The following is a 16,617-nucleotide window of genomic DNA, read 5'->3' on the forward strand; positions in this document are numbered from 1 at the left end:
TTGTGATGTAAATTTTACTATAGAAATAATACCAGCAAGGACTACCATTTGTGGTAAAGCCGACACTCTTATTTCCTATTGATTTTATGAGTACCCATGTGCAACTCATTTCTTTACTTATACATAATATATTGCTTTATTCCTACAATGTGTAGAAGGTAAAATAATTACAGTAGTTTTTTTTTAAGTAAATCTGATATGAGATTAATAAAAGTTTCTCTTATGATTTTGGTAGTGTCTATGTGTTTGTGTGTATATATATGAGCTGTATTAAAATGTTTTCTAGGTCTGGGGTAACAGTCAGCAGTTAGTTTTTCTCAAACATTAATGTATTAATATTGACCCTGAAGCACATAGCTGGTTAGCCATTTGTTTATGATTATTTTATGATATCTTCATGTAATGTTGGGAAAATCTGTTTTGAGAGAAAAAAAATATGATGATGTTGGATGAATTTCTGTTAAATTTCTTCTCCTTGCTAATATTGAAAATGAAAATGGAAACTTGTCAGTTATTCCTATATTTAATTACACTTTTCTGTGTGGGTGATTTCATATAGTTCACTTGGGAATAATTTAAGCTTAAACAGCTTTTCACTAATCCACAAAAATCTCTACCATATCACTTTAGATTTTAAAATGTCATTGTTACTACTAGTTTGAACATGTAGGGGCAGTATAGTACTGTTTTTGTAAATCTTGTCTGAATTTGTGGGTGTTATAAATCTGTAAGTGTTCTTAAAAGTTTGTACTTTGAGGAAATGCAACTTTATGTCTTACTTTTTAAAGGATGATTGGTAGTGTTTTGTTAAGTTGGAACTATTCCTTCAGTTCAGGTTCTTATATATATTATACAAAAGCTATTATATTAAAGAAGCACATAGCTTTGATTTATATTTGAAGTCAAGGAATATGTTAAGCTAGTTAACAGGGAAAATGCATTTTTATAGTTAGACAATAAAAACGAGGACAAGTGGATTCACGGAAATGCTAACATCAGTGCAATTTTCCTCTTATTCATTCTGTACCAGCCTTTCAAAATGAATGTTTAATCATGAGAATTTTTTAAATGAAGTCTTAATTTTTCAACCTGACAAGTAAATAAAACTTAGATTCCTAAACAAGCTTAAGATTCTTTAACTAGTAAATAAGTTTTCAGTGTCAAAATGATTAGGGTTATCACAAAATTTATAGTAGCTTTTTTTTTTTTTTTTCACTTAACAGAAAACAACTGAGTAGTTATCTCTTCTGTGCATTCTATCTATTCATTCAGTCTGTTCAACAACTCTTAGGAGCCAAGGATGACTTCAGGCGTTTGGAGTATGACAGAGGATGAAACAGGCCCAAATCCTTGCCCTTGTGGAGTTTCTAGCAGGACAGCAGACGGCTTAGGAGCAGAAATGATACAGTCATTTAGACCTGGGGTTAAGTTTTCAGCCCCACCGCTTACCAAGCCGCCTCTGTAAGATGGAGATAATATAGTACCTACTTCATAGGGTTGTTTTAAGGGTAAAATGAGACAAGGTGTAGAAAGCATGGTTATGTAATAAGAACTTAATAACTGTCATGAAGTCCACATAAGACTTACTTAGATGTATTGGTAAAAATTAAAAGTAATTCTCCTCATATAATAGTACTTGTTTCTTTCACTTTCAGTTAGTATTTTGAGTATTTTTTCATTTTTAGTTTCTTCAGATTGTGAGAGAAGTGCATAAGACCGATTTTGAGTAGTCATTTTTCTTAAACAATTTCCTGAGTGAGTGTTAATCTCTAAATGGAAAGATACTGCACATAAAAAATTAATGTGATTTGAATCTACTTGCATTATATAGATTCATTTAGTATGACTATCACATATATATAAATTAACCCCAATATATCTTCCTAAATTAAGGAGATAACATTGCCATCTTAGTATTTTGTTTGGAGATTCTCTGTTCAGAATAAATGTGTTGGCCTCAAATACCAATAAATTTAAAAAATTAAATTGCTGTGTAAGAATTAAAAACATAGTTTATTGATTCACATATTATGTTAGCAGCTAAAATATCTAGCAAATAGTTTTCCATTATGCTTTTTAAGTTCTGACTTCATTTTTTGCCCCTGAAGTTCCCAAAATAAGTTAATTATGAAATAGAACAAACTTGTTAGTATCTTTGAAAACCAGCTCATCAAAATGGCACCTGATATATTATTACTATATAAGAACCGAGGCTTAGAACATTTAAAGAATCTGATTCTCAAGTCTTAACAACAGTGCTTAGAAATTTAGATCTTTGGTACCCTGTGCTGCTCTTGTTTTTTATTTTTTGCTTACGTGGAAACCCCTTGTTTAACACACACGTGCGAACACAGGCACAAGCCCGCACACCCCCAAATATACACAAATAAAATTCTCATCACCACCACACCCGTGTTTAATAGCTTATCTGCTGTGTTCATGCGGCAACTGCTTCACTGAGGGGAAGTGTTGTTCTGCCGTTTTCATATTAGCTTTGTTATCATGCAGGATTTTCAGCTGCTCATACTCATTACCATACAGCTGGTATGTAGAGAAGGGAAGGAAGCAAGCAGAAGTTGTACTGTCTACAAGAATAAGAAGCTCTCTTGCAGATGGGGTGCTGGCAGATGGGGCATGTGTTTGAACAGGTTTTACTAATAACAGAGTGCATTAAAAATCATTCCGAGAAAGTCTAAGGTCAGTGCCATGAATTCAGAGCTTGAGAGGTTGTTCAGCTTTTTGTAGACCTTTTTAGAATATTAATTAACTCTAATGCAAAAAAGTAATGGTCAACCACAGCCTCTTCCAAAAAATTTTTATCAGCTTTTTTTTTTTATTTTAGTATACTTTGTTTCTTTTTCATTTAAAAAGCATGAATAACTTTTGGCTAGTGTTTCTCATCATCTTGCACTGTATTTTGTAGTCTTCAAATATATTTACTTAACATTCTCAGAGTATGTTTATATACAAAAGTGTTTTGTATACATGCTTTGAACATGTATACATGCTTTGAGCAATGTAATAACATTCTTCAGTTTTGATATATATATATAAGAATATTTATTAGGAGATGAAAACCAAAGAGGATTTGGAAATCCATAGTATAGTGTTGACTACATTGAAGATTAAGATGAGATGTGTTCCAACTGCATTCAGAGTTAGAATTGAATGATATGCCCCTACATGTATCTATTGTTAAATTTATTACTCAAAAAACCAAAATGAATAAAGTAGTAATTTAAATATCAATATTTTTTTTAAAGATATTTCAGTTGGACCTAGTCCTTTTGACCCTTTTCATTAAGTGTAGTGTTTCTTAATCTATCTCAGTGGGAGCTGGTGATAAAAAGCAGATAAAGCAAAATAAAGCTAGGCAATTATATGTAAAGTACCCAGTTTTCAGTTTAATTTTAATGGAAATGGAACTCACCCTGTTATTCTGTTCACAGAGATTAAAAGATATATTGCCAAATTTTTAAAGCTAATATTAGTTATAATGCTTTTGATAACTCTCAAAAACTTTCATGCTGTATATTTCCTGTCAGTAAAACAGAGACAAAAAATGCTATCTATTAGGTTAAGACCTATGAACCAATAAAACAGTTGATAAGTGAGATCTGTAGGAAATGGTGTACATTAAGTTGTTAAAATTGTGAATTCTCTTTAATAGTAAAAGTTTATATTCTGTTGGGCTTTTTTTAAGGTACAAGAAGTCCTAAACCAGATTGGCTTTTAATAACAAAGATAATTGTATTTTCATTGCATATCAAAGTGTATATTTTCTTCCAATGTAATTTATACTTGAATTGTGTAACCATTAAATATCTAGAACATTTTATTACTTTTCCCTAAGGGGGAAAACATATAAAATATTATAGATAGTACTATGTATAATATAATACTAAATAAGTTACAAATATATAAAATGTATTGTTCACAGAATAAGGAAAGGTGATATTAATCATCTTTCCTTGTGAAAATTGTGAGTTTTTAAATTATGCTGAAAATGAGTACTTTTCACTTATTATTTCTGTAGTTCTGTCATTGTAGATTAGAGTATATCTCACATCGTTAATTAGCTCATGTAAGTATTTTTTATTGATACCCTGATATGTGCAGGAACTGGTGAGGAGCTGAGGTACAACAAGAATCAAAATAGACGTGGTCACTGCTCTTATGGAACTTACAGTCTAACGGGGAGGATAGACAAGGACTTAATGTGCCCACACTGTGACAAGGTGTTGGGTTTGTCAAGCACTGTGGTTAACAGCTTTAGAGTGGGAGGAGGTGGCTCTGTGAAGGAAATTGTAGATGACCTATACACAGATAATTCCCATGTTTTTATCTTTGATCTAGACCTTTTTTCTGAGCTCCAGAGCCAGGTGGAGCATGATATCCTCACCTGGATGTCTCAGAGACACCTCAAACCAATAAGACTAAACTTCTGGTCCTTCCTACCCTAGAAAACAAAACAAACACTGACCCTTGTTCAGTCTGCTCTGTTATTTTCCATCCAGTTGCATAAGTAAGAAACCTTGGTATTATCGTTAATAACTCCCTCTGCCTTACTTCCCGTGACCAGTCTGTCACCAAATCCTATGAGTTTTATGTCCTAAATACCACTTCTGTCCATCTCTAATGCTCTTAGCTAGCCCACACCGACATTACCTCTTGCATGGTCTAATGGAAAATCTTCCTCCACGGTCTGTCCACATCCACTCTCACTTTCTTCCCCATTTTGGGGGGGGGGGGCAATTAAGTTTATTCTTATTTGTTTATTTATTTGATGGAGGTACTGGGGATAAAACCCAGGACCTCATGTATGCTAGGCACACACTCCACCACTGAGCTATATCCTCCCTCCCCACCCCCGTTTTGTTTTTAACTTTACTTTCTGAATGGTATTTCAAAAGGTATGTCTGGATTATGTCCCTCCCTTGACTAACTTTACTTTTCATTACTCTTATGGTAAAGACAAAATCCTTTGTTGAGGTCTTGTATAATCTGACCCATGTCTACTTCTCTAGCCTCATCTTGCACCTGTCATAATACCTTTATTCTATGCACTGCAGCCCTCGGGGTGCCCCTCCCCCACCGCAACACAGCTTAGTCCTTCAGAGAAGAGAAGCCTTCTCTGAACCCCAAAACTGTATCAAAACCTTAACATTATGCATTTTTCTGACACTGTAGCATTTACCATGGTTTCAGTTTTGCTCTGTTTTAATGTTTCATTATGTTTCTCCCCTACTACACTATAAACTCCAATCGTGAAGCTGAGACCATACTTAATTTAGCTTATGTATAATAGGCAATCAAGTAAATGTTGAATGAATGAGTGTCTGTGGGAGATTAAAATAACCATATAAATCTAAATTTGTTATAATTATGTATCCTAGGTAAAATAAAGATAATTAGAGGTACCTAAAACAATGAAGTGTAGGATAGAAGCCTAGAGATATGCAAGTATCAGCAATGATGTTTACTGCTAGGAGGTGATAACCACACATGGATCAAGTTGACATATACTCAAGATGGGCTGGCTCTTAGAAAAAGATCATACGTGATGAAATTAAGAAACAGGGCCAACATGGTCACCACATATCAAAGAGCATGTTCTTTATGTACTCAGATAGAAAAGCCCTCAGTGTGTGTATACACATACACACATACGTATTATTTGGTTAGTACGTAGTTTTAGGCTGTCTACGAAACTAAAAAATTCAAAATCAAGTAGAAGTCATAGTTCCCTGTTAAGTGCATTTGGGTTAGAGTAACCAATAAAGATAACACGAAGTAGTGTCTTCAGTAAGTGTTTGTAACTTTTGCCAGTTTTCTGCAACATTCAGATCATTTTAGTAATGTTGAAAGACCTAGTAGCCTCTTTGAAAGGACCTTCCAATGGAGATACTTTGGTGTATTCTGCTCTCAGGTCTTTTTCATTATTTCACTTTTTAGAGAAATAAAACAGAACATGAAGAATTAAGGGTAGAAGATAGACGTTCTTAGGGGATTTGGGAAAAGGAACCTAAATCCAAGTGTTGCTGTGGACCCGCTTTCATCAGTCTTCCTTCCACTGTGCCTACTGATGGCTGCCTAGCATCTGTACAGTGTCAGAGAGGGTGGGAGCTGTTCATCGAGGACCCGTTGGCAGTAGCGTGTTAACTTGCTTTCGAGCTGCTCTTAGTAAATTCCCGGAAGTAAAGTGGATCAGAGTACACTGTTAGCTGCCTAGTTTGTCTTTTCCTTCCCTGTGTCTATTGTGAGTCTAACATGAATTTCATCCACACATCACACATTTACATGCTGAATTAGCTCACGAAGCATCTTGGAGATTTCTTAACTACCAATACTTCTTGCTATGTATGTGAAAATCCTATTTCATTTTCTATAAACTGGACACCAAGATCTGCTTGTGTTCAAATCCCACCTACCTACTGAATAGTTTTGTGACCTTGGGAAAGTTACTTAAACTCACTGCCTGTTTCTTGCCTGTAAAATGAGATAATAATAGTACCTACTGCATAGGGTTATTATACAGTTTCAATGAGTTAGTATATGTAAAGCATCTAGAAGGGTGCCTGGCATATAGTGAGTTCTCTTCCCTGTATACTTCATTTTCTTAAGAGAACATCTTAAAAAAAAAAAAGAGTTGCTAATTCAAACTTGAATAGTTTACAGTATCTTTGGCAGTAGGCACTGAAGGAGCACTCAAAGCAGATTAAAATCTAGTGTTTATTTTTCCTTTATTCTTTTGGTTTAAAATATTGTCATGTGTGAAAACAATTCTCTCTTTCTCTTTTGAGGTCCATGCATTGTCATATAACTTGGGCAATTTTATTTATCATTTTTATTGATTTGTCAGTTTTTTTATTGACTTGTCTATCCTTCCATCTGAATTGGGGGTGTTCTTCCAGGAGAGAGACTATGTCTTGCTCAATTTTGCACCCTTTTTGCTTAGAGTCTGGCTTTCAGGTTAACCTGGCTAAGTATTTCTAGGATGTGATAGGTCTAGATCTATACAAATAAAATGTTTGAATTAAATGTTTAGTTTTTTCCCCTTCTTGTTTCATTGTTTAGAAAATAGAGAACCATTATATGACTCAGGATTCTGTTGGGTGAGACTGATGATATTATAATGAAATTAGGGGTTAGAGGCTCACCATAAATTTTTCTCACAGTAATTTCCTTTTCCTATGCTACCTGTATGTAAGCAAATACAGTGAATTTCACAAAGTTAAAGTCTTTGAAAATAAATGAATTGGTAGGGAGTAAATTACTTTGTCCTAACAAAATCTGTTTATTATAATTGTTTAATAAAAGCTAGTTGAGTAAAGATATCTTAGAAACTCGTGTTTAGTTTTACTCTTTGCTATTTACATTGTGATCGTGATTAATATGTCTTCATTTAACATCTCTTGAAAAATATTCTAAGTTCTTAATATGCTATTTTGTCTCTTGATAAAATAACTTTAAAGGAAAGGCTTAAAATGAAGAAGGGTGTGTGTGTGTGTGTGTGTGTGTGTGTGTGTGTGTGTGTGTGTGTGTTTATCCCAAGAGCTAACAAAATACTACAATTTTAAAAATATTCTCGAGTTCAACATCTTTTTGGCAGCCTTAATTTTATATTCTTTGGTAGATTCAAGCTATTCCTCCCAGAATTTTTTTTCATGTTGTAGAAGTTTGAACATGCATTGACTCAAAAAAGCAATTTAAGATCTAGTGTTTTGAACTGTTTTCAGATCACTATGCAGTGGTTTTCATCAGACCAGCTGTGTGTATAGAACAGTTCTTAATTAAGTTGTATGCAAATTTGTTTAATAGTCATCAGGCCATCATTATATACTATACTTTCATGCAACTGGTAGGAAACTCATGATGTCCATCCCACAGAAGGAACTTTTTAGAATTATGTATCAAGTGTGACAAACTTTCAAAGTTAATTTGTGTACATTTAGAGGCCTTAAGTATTTATAGGTAAATATTTTTTAAGTTATGAGCTGAATATTAAAGAATTTTTTAATAAAGAAAATAAACTTATAAAATATTTCTGTTATGATAGTTTTGCCAAGATATCAAAGTCCTCCTAACCATCAATTTTGCAGTTCATTGCAAATAAAAAACTACTATAGATCAAATACCTTTTCAAATTAATAATTATTTTGAAAATGTTTCTACAACAGGCAAAATTATGTCAAACCCTATTCATGACTATTTCCAGCAATATTTCTTTGTACTCAGATTTTATTCACTGAATCTTCAGTCTTTTGGAATCTCCTGAAAAGGTAGGGGATCGTGTAAGCATTATGCTAGTCATATGATTCTTGATACTTTCAAAGCAAAGAATGCATTTTGTTAAATTATATATGCAGTAATTGCTTTAAAATGTAAATTGATGTTTCTAGGATAAACATTTAGAATCCTCCTTTTTAAATGTGGTGGGGGCATGATTACTGGGTTTTTCCCTACTCATTTGACAACTACTCAAACACTTGAATACTTAAAAAGCAGGTAGGCTACTCTAATAAGTAAAGAATTGATTAAAAATCACTATGATGTGCACTTTCTAGAGGAAGAGCCAGGTATGATTTATGTTTCTTACTAGCTAACAGCAGTATGGAATAAGTACTTAATAAATGTTTTTAAATAAGTGAAATAAGTTCTTAAGTTCCCAGATTTTGATTCAGAACTAGCATTTTTAAAGATTGATTTAAGTTATCCCTTCTCATTTTGAATTCTTCTGGAAAATTTTTAAGATACTTAAGAAGAAATGTTATGTTTTAAAAAGTGTAGTAAGTTTGGATCTGAACTGCATGACATGCTAGTCAATTATTTATAATTGAACATAATTATCAAAATCAGTAAGAAAGCCACAGAGTTGAGAATAACATTTGTATTTTAGATTAAACAGATCCCAGATGGCTACATGCCAGTGAGTGTACCTGAGGGTTGTAGCTGAGGCTGTACTAAACTTTCAAGGCTTTTTCCAACCTTGAGTTTCCATAATTATCTTCTGAATTCCTTTATGATCACAGAGAAGCAGTTTTTAAAAGTTTATCATGGATAAAATCATTTCACCTCCAGTAACTAAGGGTGACCATATCTTTCACCATTGTAGACATTTGCTAAAGTAAGGCTGGCAGATACGTTAACAGTATCTACAGAGATCTGAGCCCAATCTCTTTCTTGAAAAGAGTAAATTATCAAATGGAAAGATAAAATCGGAACATAGAAAATGGAAGAACAAAGAAATAGAGAGATGGTATGGTAGATACCCCTTCATTCTTACAGATTTGAGTCACTAGATGGAAGGACTTTAGACTATTGCTTGGCACATGGTACAGAATAATTAAATATTACCTACTATGCTCTCCCTTTTCCAAGTTTAGGAATCTTCTGGGACAGGTGCTAAGTTTGAGAATTAGTATGAGGTGACAAGTGATGAGGGAAATGGAAGAGTAATTGCTACATGAAAGAGTTGAAGATTTCAAATACAGCTATGCATTTTCTCTGTTATCTCTAATTTCAACAAGTGAGAATTACTTTATGAGTAGTCTTCAATTTTATATACATTTTTGAAAACATGAAAAGTAATATAAAGACATATCTACAGAAGTTGTTTATTCTAGAAATCCTCTACTGACTTCACACTGCACTTGGAATTAATTAAATCCAAACTCTTGACCGTAGTCTACAAGATCCTACGTGATCTGGCCCTTGGTTACCTCTCTGACTTCATCCTGTACCAGTCCCTTCCTCTTGGCCAGACTGGCCTGGTTCTTGTTGATCTAGGCTCGACCCTATCATTTTGACTTAAAAATTGTTTCCTGAGTGATATAGTTCAAAATTAGCCACAATTCTCTACTACTCTCTGTTAACTACCTACTTCTTTCACAGTACCCATTTTATTTCTCTCTTACAGCTTAGCATTGTATGAAGTTAGCTTGTTCATTTATTAGTTTACTTATTATGTGTTTTCCCCCACTGCAGAATGTAAGCCATATGCGACTAGAGCGCTCATCTGCACTGTTTGCTTAGAATAGTTGTTAGCACATAGTAAGGAATACTTGTTTATTGACAGCTTAAAAAAAATAAGGAAAATCTCTTCTTAAGCCACTTAGCTGACCGCTGTGTACATTTTTATATATTTATGTAGGCTTTTCTCCATGCGTACACATGCACATACACATATGCATATATATTTTGAAAAGGACCCTACTTTGTATCATGTTTGAGCCTCACATGCCTCCTACTTACCAGTAATTCTTCCTGTCGTTCTGCACGTGATGAACAGTTTCTAGGCTTTCAAAATGCTCTATAGTGAAGTCTGTTCCTTAGAAGAAGGCTTTGAGTCTGGAGGCTGGAGGGGCAGGGCATGGGGAGAAGGGGCTGGGAGTAGAACAGGACAAAGTAGTTCATTTTCCAGGCAAGCTGCATTTTGGAATAGCAGAGGTGCTTTTGGCCACGTGTTGGTGAGAGTCAATGAGTCAGTTATCCACCTTTGCCCTGAGTTACATTTTTTATTGTCTTTTCATCAAGTTTTATGGTTAAGTATATGATTTGAATGAATGTTTATTTAAGAAATCTCTTATTTCTGCACCATTCCCCCCTGTATTCAAGAGCACAGTCTGCTTGTATGTATGATTTCTGGTATAAGTGCCCATGGAAACAGAAAGACCCCTTCTTAGTCAGCGTTTGTAACTGAAATAAAAAGTCTACAGTCTTCACACCCACACAGCCAAGTTCTCCTTGTACAGAAAGACACATATTAGCCCTAAAATGGAAGAATGAGTCATGGCAGGAAGTACTTTTGAAGAAACCATTACTAGTAAGTTAAAGACTATTTTAACTGTAGTATTAAATGTTTGAATTAGGAAATAATACTAAGTAGGTTATTCCCTAATGAACCTTACTATGACTAGTGGCTGGTAGATGTTTTATAGATGTTGTTAATCCTTCAAGTTAACAATGTGGCCTTTCCACATATATCTTAGGTCCACAGATGATAATTTCCTTCTATTTCCTCAACATCTACCAAATTTCTGTCTTTTAAACTTAGAAACAAGACTGTATGTTTTGTGAAATCTCAGACTATTTAAATGACTATTCCATTTTTTGACCTCCTAAACTACCCAGGTTGGCACTTAATATCTAGTCAAATATTGTCCTCTATTAGTTTCTTGTCTTGCCAGTTGAATTTTAAGTCTCTTGGGGGGTGGAGGTTATTATGATGTTTTTAATTGACTTCAGTAGCATTTTGCAGATATTGGGATATAGTGGGTGATTATTTCTTGATTGATTTCATTTAACCTAAATCTTTCATTTTCTGTGACTTTCTCCCCGGTTACTGTATCTTTGCCTCACATTTCCCACATGTAGCAGAACTGTGGACCCAAATAATCACTCCATGAACTCAATAATTAAGATTTAGTAGTAGTTTGCATATTTAATTGCTATTTGCAAAATGTAACACTTTTTTCCTTCTTCAGTAATGTCTGATTTTTTTTTCTTTTTAAGTTCAACTTGAGCCATCACATATCTAATGGAAATTGGTTAAAAGTAACAAACCTGGGACCGGAGTCTAATGTTCTCAAATAACTATATAACCCTGAGCAAGACACTTTATTCTCTTCTTTGCCTTTCTTACCTGTTAATAACAGTTACTGTTTTATAGGGTGTTTATAGGATATCTGTTATATGCTGGGCATCTCTGTGTCCTCACAATGACTCTGTGGCTTAGGTTCTTTCGTAAGGTAAATGGTATTACCATTACATTTTCACAAAAAAAGAGAAACTGGAACTCATGAAGGGCAAATAACCCCTATGAAGGTTACACGCTAATAATGGCATAGCCGGTGTTTAAACTCAGATTTCTCCAATTCCAAAACTTATGTTCATTCCACAAACAATGGGGAATTAGATTAGATGATTTCCAGGATCCCTTCTATTTCTAAACTCTATGACTTAACTGCTATTAGTGTTTTTTTATTGATTCAGTGGGTGTAACCTTTTTACTTCCTAGCCTGTAGCTCTTTTCTCTAAGCTTTTTGGTCATGACTAATAGCTAAAATAAGAAATTAATTTCAGAATTTTAAACAGTTCTTAAAATGAAAGGTTATTTTAATATTAAGATACAAGATTGGTATGCCATGTCTGTAGAAAATTTTTCTCAAGTCATGTGAATATATTTGAACATCACAAACAACAGCAGTAAATATCAAATTCGATAGAGAAAGAAGAGTGAATATGGTTCTAAACCATACACGGAGAGAAACTGATTTCATTCTTTCTCCATGTCAATTTAAGTCCTTCCTGGCTCATATTTGCTGTTTTATTTTTCTTGAAATTAACTTTTTAAAAATAGTTTTCCATGATATTTTTCTTACTTTACTGAAGGGATTACTACCCAAAAATTTGTAATAAAAATTTGAGAGTAAACTCTTAGATGTGAATTCAAAATGCTTACTGGTAGTTTATTTTGGATTTGAAGCATGAGATATAAAGATTAACTGCTTTCTAGATAAATCAGGATAAACTCCAGAGTGACTTACCAACTTTGTCAAATTACTGCAGATGTTGCCTGTCTGTAAAGAAGTATCGTAAGTAATGTTTTGGTATGTGTGTTAAGTCTCTGACAGCTCCGTAACTACAAATTTCAGAATTGCAAACAACCCGTCTTCATTGTTTTCTCTGTGGCTGTGGTAAATAGAACTCTTAATTTGCATCATTGTGTGAAACTCTGTAGGTGCGTATGTTTGTATATTGGTAGACACATACATTTGTGTGTATGATTAGCAGGTGACTAATTTGGCCCCATCTAAGAGATGAAAAAAACTTTTACTCTTGAATCAACATTGCAGGTTATTTGTGTCAAATCCTCAGGGGTTGCATTTTGTAAAGAAAGTTATAAATATTTTGAACTTAAGGATAAAGAAAAATGTATAAAAGTACCACTCTACAATCATAGTTGTTTTTTAAAATGTTGAAACCAGTCTAAGCTATGATATTTTAATTTGCATTTTGCTTTATTGAGGTTAGGGTTCTGTATATTATTATAAGCATCCCTTTCATTTCCCAACAAGTGTGTTTTAAAAAAAGTTGTTATATAGGACAATATTTAATGTTTAGGTATTTTTTAAATGCTGTAGTATTTTAATATTTGTTTACTTGGATGGTAATTTCAATCTAAATCTGACAACTTGTTTCATTATACATAGTCTCAAAAAATTTTTGAACTAATTTCAGTGTAAGTTCTAAGAATCAGATACATTATTTTCTGTCTTAAATTGACCATAAATTCAGTGAAAAAAAAAGGTTTTTTGATTATATACTATCCTGACACATAGTAGGTATAAATAAATGCATTATGAGTGCATAAATATGAAAATAGCTTATTGATCAATAATGCCACCTACTTGTTTTAAGGAAAATGTAGGTGCTGGGCATACATACTATTTTAACAGATAATACCTGTGATAGAACGGTTTATTAACTTGCCAGTTTTAGTTGTGAATCTTTTAAGAAGAACTTAATGACGGTGGGTTAGTGAGATTTCAGAAAATTTATTTCAACCTTAACATGCTCGGCATTCCTTTCTTTGATGTTGAAATCCCAAACTGTCTCTAATCTAAGTTCTGTACTCAGGGCAAGATAGCTAACTGTGTAGGTGGTTTTCCTAGTATAATATCAGTGTAAAGAATGTTGTCATATAGTAATAAAGAAAGTCACTGACATACAGATATAAACACATTCTCCTACTATTATAAAATGGAAGTAGATTTTTAAATGTTGGCAAAGTAATGAAAAGAAACAATAGAATTTATAGTATCAACTAATTATAATACAATAGTTGAGCTTTTTAGTACTAAGTATAATTTAGTACTAGGCATACATTTATGCTTTAGAAAAATGATGTTATGTTTGCTACTATTTGCTTATGTGGCCAGTTATTCAAAACTATTAATTATTTGTTATGTATCATTTTTCTACTATGTGAGATGTGAACCTTCAAATGGTAGGGGAGAAAGATGTACAAAAATAAGTACAAGGAGGTGTGATAAGTGCAGTAATAGAAGAATATGTTTGAAATCGAAATACTGAACTCTGAGTCAAGGTGAGGAAAAGTACTCTGTTAACGGTTCCTTCCTCTGTTGACACCATATATAAAGATAGGTACTTCCCTGAAGATAACATGATCAAGTGGAGACTGTCTTACTGTTTGTATTTTCCTCACTATTTATATGTAGGTTAGTTTTTGTTTCTGCCCGTAACCACAGCTTGCCCTTCTGAAAACTTAGTCATCCCAACCAGTTGCTCAGAAAGAGCCATTTCTCTGTACTAGCTCACAGGCTAATCATTCCTCTGTCAGTATTTCCCAGACTCTTACACTCTGGGGCAGCACATCTTCATATCTTTGTGTGGTTTTTTTTATTTTTCGAGCTACTGCTCTCATGCATTCCTCATACACCCAGCTCAATGGAGTTGTGATGGGATGAGCATTGGGTCTGAATTAGCAGACAGTCTATGGTCCAGGACTTCAATGATAGTCCCTGCCCTTGCTCGTAGATTTTCAGTAAGGCTTATAGCTTGTCATCAGAAGAAATAATTTTTTATAGAATGGGAAATTTATTGTTTAGCTGATATTACATGAAGATTTACTTTATTGTAGTGAAAATATATTAAATACATTGAGATATTAATTCTAAAAATTGATGACAAACACAAGTATTTTTTTTTTAGCTATGATGGTTAACTCTCTAGCCTTTTCAGTGAACTTACTAGTTAACATTGCAGCCTAAAGCATAAAATACTTTTGTTTTTGTTACATTTATTTAACAGATTTTGGACTGATTTCAATTTTACAGTATTTCTGTCTACCACAGGGATAAGACAGACATAGATTCACATATAAAGTCTTTATCAGTAATATTACTAAAAACCTTAAATCTCTGTATAAAGTTTTAAACATCTGTATTTTAGCCAAGACTCCCAGAAATAGGAATATGAGAAATCATTTGCTTTGTTCATATATAGATTATGATGAAAGTAGTCTAATAGATCACAGTTTTCATTACTGGTACTTCAAAGAATATTACAAATCATTCATTTTTATTCTATTAATTTGAAGTCTAGTTAGAGATTTGGTTGACTAGCTTTGCTTGACAAATTCTTCACAGTTCAAATTAACATTGTAAACAAGGTATTAAGGAGAATTGTTTAAATACTTGGGAAAATAAAGTCTTCATGAGTACTTATAAACATATACATTCTCACTTAAAGGATAAACAAACTAATAAAAATCATTACCAAGTGGGAACCATGGTAGATAGGTGGTTGGGGGTGTTGGAAAGTCTTCTCAGTGTTTAGTTTTTGTGTATCATTTTGATTTTTGAGCCATGTAGATATTTTGCCTACTCAAAGATAAAATATGAATATACATACCTACATATAAACATACATTTGTGACAATCATGTTTTCCTGTGGCTTCCTAGCCATGCATAGGAGCCGTGTCACCAGAAGAGCATTCTTTGAATACACAAAGTTAAGATAGTTTCTTCTTTAAACATCCTAGATTTTGAGACAGTGCTCGTGGTTTATTAAAATTGGCCTGTGTCCTCAACTGAGTAGAATTAATTTGGAAAGGTTAGTTCAGCCAGAGATAGGACATGGTTTCAGCTGAAGTCAAGGTGTTTACTGTTCTATGACTGCTAGGTGGGCAGTCTCTTTGTCCTCCAACAGGCCTTACAGGAAATTTCAGGTGTTCATTTTACAATTAATTTCTTCAGATAGCCCACAACTGAGTTGGATTTTTTTTTGCTAAGAGTAAGAGATCTTTTTAAAAGGAACTTTCCTTTGAAGTAAGCTAATTGTTTATGTAGAAAACTAATTTTTTTTAATCAACTAAAGTCCATAGTTTACATTAAGGTTCACTCTTGATGTTGTACATTCTATGGATTTTGACAAATGCATAATGATATGTAGCCACCACTATAGTATCATACAGAATAATTTCATTGCCCTAAAAATCCCTTGTGCTCCATCTTTTCATTCCTCCCTCCTTCCCTCTCCCCAAACCCCTAGAAACCATGATCTTTTTATTGTTCCTGTAGCTGTGCCTTTTCCAGAATGTCATTTGGTTGAAATCATACAGTTTGTAGCCTTTTCAGACTAGCTTCTTTCATTTAGTAATATGTCTTTTAAGTTAGAAAACTAAGTAACTTTTGCTGGTACCTGTACATACTGTTTCTGAGGGTAAGGATTAATTTAAGAGCCAGGTAGGAGAATTTTTAAAAAGATAATAGACTGTAGAATATAATTTCCAGAAGACCCAAGATGTACCTTTTCATAAAATTTTAGATTATCTTATTTTGCTTATGTTTTAAGTTAAAAGACATTGTGCTGACTTAATGTCTTAATTAAAAAGGTAAACATTTATTTTTAAAATTATGATACTGCTTTATACAGTGTTTAGGATCATTTCCCTAACAAAAGTCAGAGAATATTAAAATGTAATAAGTCTAAATAGTATTGCTTTTTTTCCTGAAGAAACTTTCTTAGTACTTAAATAACTATAGGCACACAGTTTACTTGTGATAAAGAATGTTAATGGGGAGGGTGGG

General features: G+C 33.3%; 1 protein-coding gene across 7 annotated transcripts in view; it reads left to right on the top strand.

Annotated features, from left to right (window-relative positions):
- FBXW7 (F-box and WD repeat domain containing 7) overlaps positions 1–16,617 on the top strand; it is a 198,213-nt gene that overhangs the window by 149,064 nt on the left and 32,532 nt on the right. The gene's annotated exons all lie outside the window — the stretch shown is intronic.

Source organism: Camelus dromedarius, chromosome 1 (assembly GCF_036321535.1).
Source record: "Camelus dromedarius isolate mCamDro1 chromosome 1, mCamDro1.pat, whole genome shotgun sequence".
Lineage (NCBI taxonomy): Eukaryota > Metazoa > Chordata > Mammalia > Artiodactyla > Camelidae > Camelus > Camelus dromedarius.